The 13,941-nt window shown below is 48.0% G+C and overlaps 1 protein-coding gene across 1 annotated transcript in view; it reads right to left on the minus strand.

The window, feature by feature from the left end:
* The window catches only part of LRRN2 (leucine rich repeat neuronal 2), a 234,871-nt gene extending 226,522 nt beyond the window's left edge, over nt 1-8,349 (minus strand). The window contains exon 1 of the mRNA XM_084853234.1: nt 7,946-8,349. The gene's annotated coding sequence lies outside the window, so the exon portion shown is untranslated. The remainder of the gene's footprint in view (nt 1-7,945) is intronic.
* Nucleotides 8,350-13,941: the final 5,592 nt, after the last annotated feature.

Raw genomic sequence — 13,941 nt, forward strand, 5'->3', positions numbered from 1 at the left:
TAAATACTGTGTAACACAGAGATATCATTTAATATCTCTCCTATCTGTTACGTGGCCATGCCTGCTCCAGCTACATAATTGTTGTGGCCGAGAACTGAGATGCAGGGCTGGCACCAAGGGTAGGTAGGTTGGGCACTTGCTGAGGGCCTACACCCAAGCAGGTGCTCACTGACAAGAGTTCCCTGGAACTGCTGCACCTCTTCACCATTACAACCTGTTTCTTCACCAGCTTTTCACTCTAGCCCTGACAACTGTGGTGGTGAGAAGGAAGAGCAGTAGAAGCCACTGCCTACTTTTTCACTGTCTCTCTGCCTGTCAAGCAAGTAAGTGGTAGCAATGATGAGAATGAGGGACAATAACAGCTGGTGATGATGGTGGTGAGAAGGTAGACTCACTGAGCATGTCTTGCCAAAGGGCCCTATAAAACATTGATCCCTTACTGCTGAGATGTATCTATGGCTATGTATGATGCTAAAACAGTTGCAATGTGCCATGACCCCTCAGCCCTCAGACTTTCCAGTATGCAGCAGGGGATTTTAACAAAGGCAAGGCACAGGTTATGTCAATGCCTCCCAGCCAGAGGACATAGCTTCTTGGGACTCATGCTCTGGCTTAGAGTCCCCTCAAAAGACTTCCCCACCTTGCAGAATTCTCAGGCTACAAAATCAGGTGAGGGTTTTAACATTTCAGTGAGCTGTTCCAGGAGTGTTGGAGCTGACCACAGTACAGGTCTTATCAGCCTACATAAGGTTTCAGTTGGCTTTAGCTCCCTGCTGAGACAACATCCTCCTACATATTGTTGTAGTAAGAGAGAGTTCCTGCCAGCAGGACCCACTTGGAGCTATCCAAGGTCCTGTTTTTTCCTGCATTGTTCTGACTAGTACTAGATGCTACCAGCTTCCCCTGCAAGCCTCAAGGGATGACAAGACACAATGTTGGTGCCAGTCGCACCTCCATGAGGGGAGTATTCCAAAGCTGGGGTGTCACAATCTGGCCATACATGGATAGCTGTGGTGAAGGCATGAAGTGCATGGGGCCAGTGGGCAGGGGTAGTCCTACTCCCCTCTGTATGTGTGTCGCACATACATAGTTGGAACACGTGCACAGCCCTTATGTTAATGCAGCTACAGATAAGAATATTATTTGCATCCGTAGTACCCTTTTCACACAGCAGAGTTTGAATAATTCTAGTTCAGAAGACATTATAGCATATCACGGCTCACACCCCTGATAGGACTTGGCAGTCCTCTTGTTTCTGCATTATTACAGCACTGCTATATGATGAGATAAGAAACAAGAACAAAGTGAGGGGAAGAGATATATTCTTTTTCCTTTAAGAGAAAAAGAAAAAAGCACCTCTTCTCAAAGAAATGAATTCAGCGGAGAATATTTTCACCACACTGGAGTTATATGTAAGATTATGTAGGAAAAAAAGGTGTCACCTTTTATTGAGCCCACATCAGCAGAAGAGAATCTTTCAAGCGACATATAACTCTTCTTTGGACATAAATTAATACTTAGGTATTAGCCTTAAGCTTGCACTCTGTGATTGATCTTACTAAAAGGAACTTAGGCCAATAAAAGCCATCACCTCCCTGAATCATAAAGTCCAACAGAATAAAACCAAAAATACAAATACAACAGAATAGCCCACAACAAACAAGAAAGAATTAAAGATGCTAATGATGAACTTTTGCCCTCAGTATTTAGAGCTCTTTATCGATTCATTTCCAGATGACGAGAGATGCTGGTTTGTATTGTAAAAAGTAGGGAGGGGTGGAATATTTGGTTCCATTGTGAAAATGTTTGGAGGAGAATATTTTTAAATCTTCAAACTTCCAGACTGGAGTTTGTTGGATTCAATCCAGAATAGCCCTGGAGCCTTGTCATCATATGGATGAAAGCCTCTGGGCTGTGCTAAGTTTCAAAGCACACGTTCAGATTTTTACCCCTTTCCTAGTTGCACTGGCCACAATGAGCACAGGAATAATGCCCCCAGAAGATAAGAAATGCCATGTGCTAATGACATCTTTGATGTGTGCAATGCAATGGGACCGTTGCGTATTTGTAGGCTTATCATAGTGCAAAGACATCCAGAACTTGCTGGGATGCTCCCTACCTGTAGATTCTAATAAATCCTGGTGGCAAATTCACTGCCAAAATTTGATTTTAGGTGGCATGCAGGATCAGCAATGGATCTTTTCTTTTCCATTCCCAGTGTGGAACCCCCTTACTCACATTGCTTCTACACTAAAACATCAGTTGCTAAAATTTAGAATCTACATTCCTTTTGCCTAGCCCTTTTCTCACCTTCACAGCCCTGCATTCATGAACATGTGGAAGGGGGGCAGGATTGCACCTGCTGGCCCTACCTCCAGCCTCCACATATCCATTAGCCCCACCCCAAGCTTCACATGTTCAGCCCAAGCTAAGAACAGGCTCTATTTGCATACAGACCTATACATATAGGGTCTGTATATGTGGTTAGGAACACTGGCAAAATCACAATCCCTGAGCATGAGTACAACCCCTATATATGTATAGAGCCCATTCTCACCTGTGGCTGGACTTTTGGTTGTTAGAATCAGGGACAATGGGCACGATCCCTCTTCCCCTCCACATATTCATGTGAAAGCGTGGATATGAGGTGAGAAGAGAGCTAAGGAAGAGCTGGTGCCATATAGTGTCTGAGGCCAGATTTACACCTCGTGTCATATTGATACGATCCCATCATGGTGGTGCTATATCCCTCTTGGGCATTTATACCTCTTAACGCACACAGTGACATCTCTTGAGGTATTTTGGATCATATGGAATAAAAAGCAGGAAATAACACTGGAAAAGTGGTGTACAGAATGCATAATGTGCCTTCACAGTTACAGTATCAGTGCACTTCAATACCGATAAAAAGCACCAGTGTAGATCTAGCCTAAGAGTGACAGGTGAGCTCCCTCGGGTTCATTTTGGAACACAACGAGTGAATTTGGGCTCAGTCTGACTCAAGCAAGTTATGTGTGGGCCCATTCCCAGTGAAAGTCTCATCATACTCCAGGTGATGTAATTTGGAGGCGTCCTCTCCCCCACCTTCTTCTTCCCTTACCCCAAAATGTCCTTGACAGTGGCAATGGAGATGGTTTGCAACAAGGAAGCCTCCATTAAACCTTCAGTACTTCAGCAGTATCTGGGAACAAAGATCCATAGGAGATGTCACTCCCATGGATCCTGACATCCCCGCTAGATTCACCAGGAGCCACGGAAATAATGCGTTATTTTGGCCAGGACACTGCTGTGGCAGTGCCAGTGATCTAAGGAAGACCCCACAGTGAGGCTTTCCCAACATAGCTAACTCTTAAGTTTGAGTGGGGAAAGGAGGGAATGTCTGCATTGTCAAGGAATGGTGCTGGGCCCTTTTTGAAAGGGGCCCAGTCTCCAAAGGGGGCTGTGCTAGTTAGTGATAAGACAGGAAGCCCCTGGTTCTGATCTCACTTCACCCATGAATTTTCAAGGTGGCTTTAGACAATCCACTCTTTCTCAACTGTAGCCTCTTGTAATATGTAATATGGGAACAGTAATACTGATCTACTTTGTAGGGTTGTTGCAAAGAATGAATGTGAGGTGCTTGAACATTTGGTTAAATAAATGCAAGTTATTAGATGCTGGTGACACAGTTTTACTAAATTACATTGCCTAGGGCAGGTCAGTTTTCCAGAATTACAAAATTTGTACAACAGAAGATATTACCACAACTGCTTGACTTCTCTGAGTCTTTAGGCCCAACAACACAACAATCCCATGTCTTTTGCCTGAAGCGAAATTCTGTAAAGCTCAATCGCTTGCACAATGGCAACAATAGATGATGGTTCAATCAATACTCCTGTCCTGTTGTCTCTAATATTCTCTTGAACCAGTACGCTACTACAAACAGAATAAAACCATCCATTATTTAACTTTTTTGGCCAAAATGCTTTAAACACCCAATCTAACACCTGTTTTACAGTTAATTCCAACACAGGAGTAAAAAAAAAAAAAAATCCCATTGTCTCTTTCGCTATAACACTATCACATGTGAATGTCAACATTTACCAGATTTTGGACATACTGTATGTACAAATTCAACTGACACACCTATAGCTGAAGATCTAATTTTATGCAATCTAAGAAACTAAGCTGTCCTGCTCCCTACCTGGCTATTCCTGGTCCAGAATTAAATGCATCTTTTCACCAGCATAGTAGCTTCATGTGCAGTCATTTTGTATCAATGCAAAGTGACAACTGTTGTTTGGGGTTTTTTACTTGCTTTTAACATTGATGCTGAACCAGTGTAAGTGTGACTGTGTGAGATGTAAGGCTACAGAACAGTGCAGAACTAGGTCAGCTGGGAGCGGGTGATTTCCCCAAGGTGAACAGTGACAACAAGTCAAGGAACACTGAGATATTACCATGAGGTTGGAGGGGGGAGATCAGGGATCTGTTTGGCAATGAGAAGACTTCTTGCCCCACAAGCAAGGAAGACACCCAGAGAGGAGAGACTCTGGCAAAGGTTTGATGGGAGGAAGCTGTTTTCTGATCCTAAGTGTGTCTGACCACTGGGGCATTTTGCCAGTGGGGAAACATCTGGTGGCATAGCCAGGAGTGTCCTCTGCATTGGGGGGTCCAATTTTCCCATTCAGAGAAGTCCCTCACAACTCTTCTTCTACAGGAATTTGTTCCACTCAATGAAGGAGCAACAAGATCCTGCAAACTGCAGCATGATCCCTGCTTACTTAGCACAGCGCTACGTGCCTGCCTTCTTCCTGGATGTTGCACAGACACAGAGCACAGAAGTCCCTGTTCCCAAGGGCAAACAACATCTGTACCAGCCTTCCCCAACCTGGTGCCCTCCAAATGGGGTGGGCTGCAACTCCCAGCATCCTCTGGCCAACCATGCCTGGCTGAGAAATTGTAGTCCAACCCATCTGGAAGGCACCAACTTGGGGAAGGCTGATCTGTACTTTAGCAGGAATAAGGGTTTGCTTCACCTGGCTTGGGAACTCGGATCACAAAAAATTAAAAGCATCTCCAGGTTTACACACACACAGACACACTCCCTTCCCAGTAGTTTCCATTCAGATTCATCTAACTCACCTTGAGTCCCTGTGATATCATCTTGCCCATAGCCTGGGACCAAGCCCCTTCTTTTTCAAACTACCCAGATATTTTGACTGTGAGCCACAGGTGCCTCCTTGTCCTGATATGTTGGAGCAAGAGTGGATGGAATCATGTTGGAGCTGAGGATGGAGTCTTTCTCAGACCAATAAGGAGACCAATAATGACTAATGCTAATGGTTGCTAATGCTCCTGATGAGGGTTTTCTTCAAAGAGTGAAAGTCGTGATGATGTTAATGGGGCTGAGCACACATAGCAGCCAGGTATATATAAAAATCCAGTCCCCAAGGGCAGCTTTGGACAAGTCTCAGAAGGAGGAGGAGGAGAAGAAGCATGGCTCTTTATGCACTTCTCCCCCCAGGTGTATGAGATGCATAACCACAGTTCCAGCTGTGGTCACACATCTCACCCTAGTGGAGCGATGTAAGTTCCAGCTACAAACATTACACAGGAAACATAACAAGGAGTACAAGTCAGCTGAGCTTTCTGTCCCCATGTTTCTGTGTTTCAAAGCTGCCACCACCCTACGAACACATACACATCCAAGTTAGAGAGGCAAATAAGAAAAGCCAATGTTGGGCTTAGGTCAAATCCTCCTAATTCCTCAGCATCATATTACAAAGCGGCCTGCCCCCAACATGTCACCCTCCAGATGGTTTCAGTCTACACTTTCCATCATCCATCATCATTGGCCATGCTGTCTGGGGCAGATGGGAGTAGTAGTCTAAAACATCTGTAGTCCAAAACGTTTGTTATAAAGGATCTACTGTTCGCAGTGGAAGACTGCACTCCTTTTGGGACAGAAGAGCACCATTATGCCAGGATCTCTGTGTTGGGAGGAAAACAGGAAATTTCTCTGGGCCCACACATCACAGGTCTTTTTGCACTGAGATTTTGCAGGGAGAGTTAGAAAAAGGGTGAGGGAATGAAAGATACAGATCTGGAAACGGGGTGGGGGTGGGAAAGCCAGTGGGAAGGAACTGATGGGACTCCTATAGTCAGAAAAACTGTGGCCACACACAGTCGTCTTGTTGCCAAATATAAGAAACCTTGTTAGCCATGTTGGCTAGAGGATGCTGGGAGTTGTAGTCCAATGCATCTGGAGGGCTCCAGGTTGGGGAAGGCTGTCTTAGTGAAAGCTCACACTTGGTTACCAGGGAAGGTTGGTGTCACAGCCATAGTGAGAGGGCTGCATGATCAAACACTGAAGTGAAGGAACTACAGATCTGTACAGATCTATTATATGTGAAAGCTCCTGTTGTTTAAACCCACCCTGCCTTGCCAGGTACATGATTCTACACTGCACAGCTTTACTGCGATGGGTTGCAGATTAGAAGCATGAGTGATCAAAACAGGAGAAAAGAATTGCAGGAAAATGCGTGGGGGGGAGGTGGAAAGAAGTGGGGGGGACTTAATAGACTCACTTTATCTATGGCTATCAGATGCTGTAACTATGACTATGAGATCATTTGGCATCACTGTATTCCTCTTAAGTGCATGCCGAAGGGAAGGAAGGACCAGACAGCAGCCTCCAGTCTCCCCAGTTGTTCCACCAACTCTTCCATGGAGCTGATGACCCCTCATCTTCCATGCTTTCAGGCTACTGGCCACCCCAGAGCTCTTGTACACAGGCTCGCCTGGTTCTCTCTCAGAGCCTGGGTGGTTGACAGTCAGCCATCACCTGGCATGGCAGGCTTTAGAGAGCAGCTGGCATGGAGGGTGAACCGTGGCTCTTTGGCTTGCATGCAGAAGCTTGCCTGTTTCTTAAGGCACTGAGTTCATTTCCAGCACTTTGCCTCCACAGTTGTTCATCCCTCCATCAGCTCTTCCTGGGTTTTGTTGGTTTGTTTTGTCTTGTCTCACCACTCAGCTCCTTGGACTCTGATCTGAACCCTTTCAATTTTGCCAGCTGCACCTTGTAGGACAGGGATGGAGGGTGATAAACTAGACTACAGTAAACCTCTTCCTCCTATCTAATGCCTTGTCTTAAACCAGAATAGTCAGCCCAACCTCTTTCTCCTATTTTAATGCTTTGGATCCAATGGTATCCCCCCCCCCCGCCCCGCAACACACACACACACACACACACACACACACGTATTTCTGTGGCTTGAGGGGTTAATCCGGAGAAATGCATGGTACTGAGCAAACCTCAGCTTCTTCTGGTGGATTTCAAGGCTGGATTGCGGGCTACGAGCAAGACCCGCAAACCCCCCCCCCCCCCGGGTCCTCTCCAGATCAAACGTTCAAGGCGAACCGTATGCCAGTCTGGCTAGGAGATCCTGCCCTGTTTCTTTTGGACCAGTCACCAGGATCATCAGAGTTTGGCCCCATCTCCTTAGATGCGAACGACACACCTGGATTCCCCCTGGCGCAAGAGCGATCGGAACGTCGCCTCGACATCGCCTTCGATTCCACCAGGGCTGCCTGGCGTCGGATTTACGCGGCTCGGGCTCGGGATCCGCACCCGGACGTTGCTCTCGGTAGCCCAGAATCTTTCCAATCGAGTGTCCTGGGAGTCCCTGCCTCACTTTCTCATCCCCCCCCCCCACACACACACACGTTTCCCTGAGACCATCCGAAACACAGGGACACCAGACAGCTTCACCCAGCCAGCCAGCCAGCCAGCCAGCCACACAACCCCTTCTTTTCTCAGCATTCAGCCTCTCCCAGCGAGCGAGAGAGAGAAGTGCCAGGAAAGGGTGTCCAAACAAGCTCCCCTATCTGCGCCGGAGAAGCCCCCGTTGCCGCCGCCGCCGCCGCCGCCGCCGCCACGGATGAATCACAGCGCTCAACTTACCCTTGGACTCTCCTCGCGGCGCGGCCGTCCTTTCCCTCTCCGCTCCCTGCCCCGGGTGCGCGCACATCTGTCTCAGGCGGACCCCTGGAGTTGGCAGACAGCAGGAGGCTGAGGAAGAGGCGGGGGGGGGGGCAGCTCTGTGGCCCAGACGAAGCCGAGGAGGCTTCCGAGACTCCCCAGCACCACTGAGGAGGCGGCGACGGCAGCACAGCGTCCGCCTTTACCCTCTCCGTCCTCCTTCCCCTTCTCGCTCCTTTTCCGCTGGGTGTGTGGAGGCAGCGGCGCTCATCCCGGTCCGCTCTCACATCGCATCTGCGATCGCGCGGGCGCGCGCACACACAGGCGCGCACCGGCCTCGCCTCGCCTCGCCTCGCCTCGCCTCTCCTTCCACCACCACCACCAGCAGCGGCGGCGGCGGCGGCGGCAGGCTCATTCACCTCCCTCCCCCCCTCCAGATTCCCTCCCTCCTCCCTCGCGCCGGAGTCTTGTCACTGCAATGTGCCACCCACCTGGATCCGCTTCTGCCTGCTTTGCCACTTAACTCCCGAGGCGCCGGCCAGCTCTGCGAGGTAAACAACACGGGGGCGAGGGAGGGAAGGGGGGGCGCGGTGACCCGGGGGGGGGGGAGGCGGGAGAGAGATGCCTAGCAAGAGCAGAAGCAAGCCGCGGTGGGGACGCTGGAGGGACTGGCTGGTAGCACGCCGGGCTTCAAAAGGCAGCGGTCCCACGCTGAGGCTGCCGCTGCCGGGCCTTTGGGCAGAACCCCGCGAGGTTGCCAGGCCCGGGGCCAGAGATGTGGCGAGGGGGCAGTGGAGGCCGGCGGCTCCGATTTCGGTGGGGCTGCGAATGCATTCTGGGTTTCAGTCAGAACCAGTCAGGACTCTAAAGGAGCTGTCTAAAGTGCTGAGCCCTGTCCCCAACACGGGTTCAGCACCTTGGACAGCTCCTTTGGAGTTATGGCTGGTTCTGACTGAAACCCAGAATGGATTTATAGCCCCACCGAAATCGGAGCCACCGGCCTCCACTGGAGGGGGGAGTGTCTAAGGGTACACCACGGAGGAGGACTCCATGCAGAACAGCCAGAACCGAAATATACAGATAGGAATAGCCTAAAGGATTAAAGTTATTTAATTGCATTCAATATTAATAAAATAAATGTTAGGGTGTGTCCCCACCCCCACCCCGAAATAATATTTTAAATATTAGCCAGTGTGGTGTAGTGGCTAGAGTGTTGGACTAGGAGTCAGGAGATCCAGGTTCTAGTCCCCACTCGGCCATGGAAGCTCACTGGGTGACTTTGGGCCAGTCACAGACTCTCAGCCCAACCCACCTCACAGAGTTGTTGTTGTGAGGACAAAATGGAGAAGGAGGATTGTGTAAGCTGCCTTGGGTTCCTTAAGGAGGAAAAAAGGCGGGATATAAATGCAATAAATAAATAAGTTCCTACTGCATGTCCGTGATGTCATGCCTTGGCACTAAGTGGCCAGAATGCTGGAAGGTAGGAGCAAGTTTGCTTCTTACTGAATTGGAAGTATTCTGCCTGCATGCTTTTCCTTTCATCTCCAAAAGTAAATGGTCTAGAGCAGCCTTTCCCAGCCTGGTGCCATCCAGCCAGCATGGCCATAGAATAATAGAATAGTAGGGTTGGAAGGGGCCTACAAGGCCATCGAGTCCAACCCCCTGCTCAATGCAGGAATCCAAGTCAGAGAATCCCTGACAGATGGCTGTCCAGCCTAGTTTCGAACACCTCCAGTGTGGGAGAGCCCACCACCTCTGTAGGGAATTGGTTCTATTGTCGTATTGCTCTAACGGTCAGGAAGCTTTTCCTGATGTTCAGCTGGAATCTGGCTTCCTGTAACTTGAGCCCATTATTCTGTGTCCTGCACTCTGGGATGATCAAGAAGAGATCCTGGCCTTCCTCTCTGTGACAACCTTTCAAGTACTTGAAGAGTGCTATCATATCTCCCTTCAGTCTTCTCTTCTCAAGGCTAAACATGCCCAGTTCTTTCAGTCTCTCTTCATAGGGCTTTGTTTCTAGTCCTCTGATCATCTTTGTTGCCCTCCTCTCAAACTCTCTCCAGTTTGTCTGCATCCTTCTTAAAGTGTGGTGCCCAGAACTGGACACAGTACTCCAGATGAGGCCTAACCAGTGCTGAGTAGAGAGGAACTAGTACTTCCCGGGATTTGGAAGCTATGCTTCTATTAATGCAGCCGCAAAGAGCATTTGCCTTTTTTGCAGCCACCTCACATTGTTGGCTCATATTCAGCTTGTTGAGCCACGTATCCCCCATCTTGTAACTGTGCATTGGCTTTCTTTTTCCTAGGTGCAGAACTTGGCATTTATCCCTATTAAATGTCATTCTGTTGTTTTCTGCCCAGCGCTCCAGTCTATCAAGATCACTTTGAATTTTGTTTCTGTCTTCCGAAGTATTAGCTATCCCGCCCCATTTTGTGTCATCTGCAAATTTGATCAGCATTCCCTGCACCTCCTCCTCCAAGTCATTCATAAAAATGTGGAAGAGCACTGGGCCCAGGACTGAGCCCTGCGGTACCCCACTCGTTACCTCTCCCCAGTTTGAGAAGATCCCATTGATAAGCACTCTTTGAGTCCGATTCTGTAGCCAACTCTGGATCCACTGGATCGTTGTTTCATCTAGCCCACTTTGACCTAGTTTACTCATCAGGATATCATGGGGTACTTTGTCGAAAGCTTTGCTGAAGTCGAGGTATATGATGTCTACAGCATTCCCACGGTACACAAGGGAGGTGACTTGATCAAAAAATGAGATCAGATTCGTCTGGCAGGACTTGTTTTTGACAAATCCATGTTGGCTTCGAGTAATCACTGCATTGTTTTCAAGGTGCTTCCAGATGGATTGCTTTATCATCTGTTCCAGGATTTTCCCAGGGATTGATGTCAGACTGACTGGTCTGTAGTTCCCAGGTTCCTCCTTTTTACCCTTTTTGAAGATAGGGACAACATTAGCCCTCCTCCAGTCATCTGGCACGTCCCCCATCCTCCATGATTTCTCAAAGAGAATAGACAGCAGTTCTGAGAGTTCTTTGGCCACTTCCTTTATTACTCTAGGATGCAGTTCATCTAGCCCTGGAGATTTGAACTCATTCAAAGTAATGAGGTGTTCCTTGACCCTATGGCTATCGATCTCAAGCTGCAATCCTGCTCCTTCAGCCTGTACTTCGCCTTTGCCAGGGGGGTCATAGACCCTCTTTTGGGAGAAGACTGAGCCAAAGTAGGAATTGAGCACCTCTGCCTTTTCTTTGTCATCTGTTATCATTTTGCCATCCTTATTTAATAGCTGAACAACCATTTCTTTCCTCTGCCTTTTACTTTGCACATAGCTCGAGAAAGCCTTTTTGTTGCTTTTAGCATCCCTCGCTAACCTCAGCTCGTTCTCAGCTTTAGCCTTCCTGACACCATCCCTGCAATTCTGTGCTACCTGCCTGTACTCTTCCTTTGTTACTGGGCCTTCTTTCCACTTCCTATATGTGTCCTTTTTTGTTTTCAGGTCATCCCTAAGCTTTTTATGAGACCACACTGGCTTCTCCTGTTGTCCTCCACCTTTTCTTCTTGTTGGAATTGTTTGTAATTGTGCCTTGAGAATTTCCTTTTTTAAAAGTTCCCACCCATCTTGGACTCTTTTTCTCGTTAGCGTCGCTTGCCATGGGACCTTACTGATCATTGTTCTGAGTTTATTAAAATCAGCTTTCCTAAAATCCAGGGTACGCGTTTGACTACACTCAGCTTTTGCTTCCCTTAGAACCAAGAACTCAAGTACAACATGGTCGCTTTCCCCCAGAGTTCCTGTAACTGCTACTTTATCCACAAAGTCACCTCTGTTGGTTAGGATCAAGTCAAGGATAGCCAATCCTCTAGTTCCTTCCTCTACTTTCTGTAGGAGGAAGTTATCCGCCACACAAGTCAGGAATTTCCTGGAGGGGCCATGTTTTGCAGAATTTGTCTCCCAACAAATATTGGGGAAATTGAAGTCCCCCATTACTACTACATCATGCTTCCTTAAAACATTGGCTATTTGCTTTTCAAAAGTTTCATCCTCGTCTTCTCCTTGATTGGGTGGCCGGTAGTAGACCCCGACCACCAGGTTCCTTTTATTCTTTGCTCCATTTATTTGATCCAGATGCTCTCGATGGGGCTACCAAGCTCATCCTCCTGTATTTCTGTGCAGAGATATGTATTTTTCACATACAGTGCAACCCCACCTCCCTTTCTGTTCCTCCTGTTCTTTTTGAACAAGTTATATCCTTCAATTGCTGTATTCCAGTCATGAGACTCATCCCACCAAGTCTCAGTTATACCTATGGTATAGTTATACCATAATTTCCCTGCTGTATTAAGAGTTCAAGTTTGTTCTGTTTGTTTCCCATACTCTGGGCATTAGTATATAGACATCGAAGACCATGTGCTTCATAGTCTGGCTTTCTTCCTACATGTGTCTGAAGACTATTATTGGGCGCTATCAGAGCTGTTCTCTCCGTTGCAGTGCATGCCCCTACGTCCATTGTTACCCCCAACATTACATCTCCCTTCCCCATAGGATTCAGTTTAAAGCCCTCCTGATGAAGTTCTTCATGCTGTGGCCAAACACATTCTTCCCATCCTTTGTGAGGTGCAACCCATCCCTTGCCAACAGCCCATCTTCCAGGAAGTATAGCCCATGGTCCCAGAATCCAAATCTCTCTCATCGGCACCACCTTCGTAGCCAGTCATTCACCCAGAGTATTTTTTGTTCCCTTTCTATCCCTCTTCTAACTACTGGAAGGATGGATGAGAAAACTATCTGGGCCCCAAAGTTCTTGAGTTTCCTTCCCAAAGCTTCAAAGTCTGACATGATTTCTTTGTAGCTCCGCTTGGCGGTATCATTTGTTCCCACATGGATGAGAAGAAAGGGATACCTGTCAGTGTCAGTCGGCTTTATGAGTGGAGGCAACCTTTCAGTCACATCTCTAATCCATCCTCCCGGGAGACAACATACCTGGCGAGTCCACGGGTCTTCGTGACATACTTGGGTCTCGATCCCACGCAGCAAGGAGTCTCTCACTACTACCACTCTTCTCTTCTTCTTGTTGTAGGCCTGGGTTTCATCGCCTCTGTTTGACTGACCTTCAGCCTCTTGCTCACTCTCATGTAGGTTCCTCTGTGATTCTTCCTCTGTAGGCTGTCCTCCAGTCTCATCCGTAAGTACCTGGAATTGGTTCCACAGCTCCACTGCTTCCACTGGTGCAGCGTGGCATCTAGTTCTTCTTCTCCTAACTGTCACCCTTTTCCAAGCGTATCCTCTACTCCATTTTTCTTCACCTCAGCATTTCCCACTGCCTCATCTTGCTGTTGCTCTTCAAGCTTCTGGTCTTCCCTTTGCTGCTGTAGTTCCCCCATTCTGTCCAAGAACTCTTCGTGTTCTCTTATTCCCCAGTGGGTTGACAGTCACCACTCCAGTCCACTTACTTTTTCTTCCAGCAGCGTGATCAACTTGCCCTTGTTGCAGGTGTAGGCCATATTGTTCTCAGGCAAGAAAACAAACATTGCACACACCTTGCAGGTCACCACCACTGGAGAGTCTTGTCCTTCTGTTGCCTCTTTTCCCTTTTTGTGTCTAGCTTTGTGATTGTTCTAGACTAGCCTGTGCCTGCTCCTCTACTCAGTAGAGGTTAGAAGCAGAGTCCCACTGGTGTGGAAGTGTGTGTTACAAGACAAATAAATGAAAATGTTAGTTAAAAAATAAAATAAAATGAAAACATGAAAAAAAATGTTAGGGTCCTCCCCTTGACCTCCCCTGCCGAACTCCCCTGGCCAACTCCTGTTTGCTCCCCCTGTTTGCTCGTTCTGGTCGCTCGCTCTCTGGGAGCTTGCTTGCTTCTGTAGTCCCTGGACCATCTGGAGCAGCTTGCTTTGCTCTGCTCTGCTCAGCTGGGAGGCAGGAAACAGACTGTATTGGCCAGGGATGCGAGTTGTGGTCCAA

This window comes from Heloderma suspectum, chromosome 4 (genome assembly GCF_057233095.1).
Source record: "Heloderma suspectum isolate Gila_16-S chromosome 4, 16-S_ref, whole genome shotgun sequence".
Classification (NCBI taxonomy): domain Eukaryota; kingdom Metazoa; phylum Chordata; class Lepidosauria; order Squamata; family Helodermatidae; genus Heloderma; species Heloderma suspectum.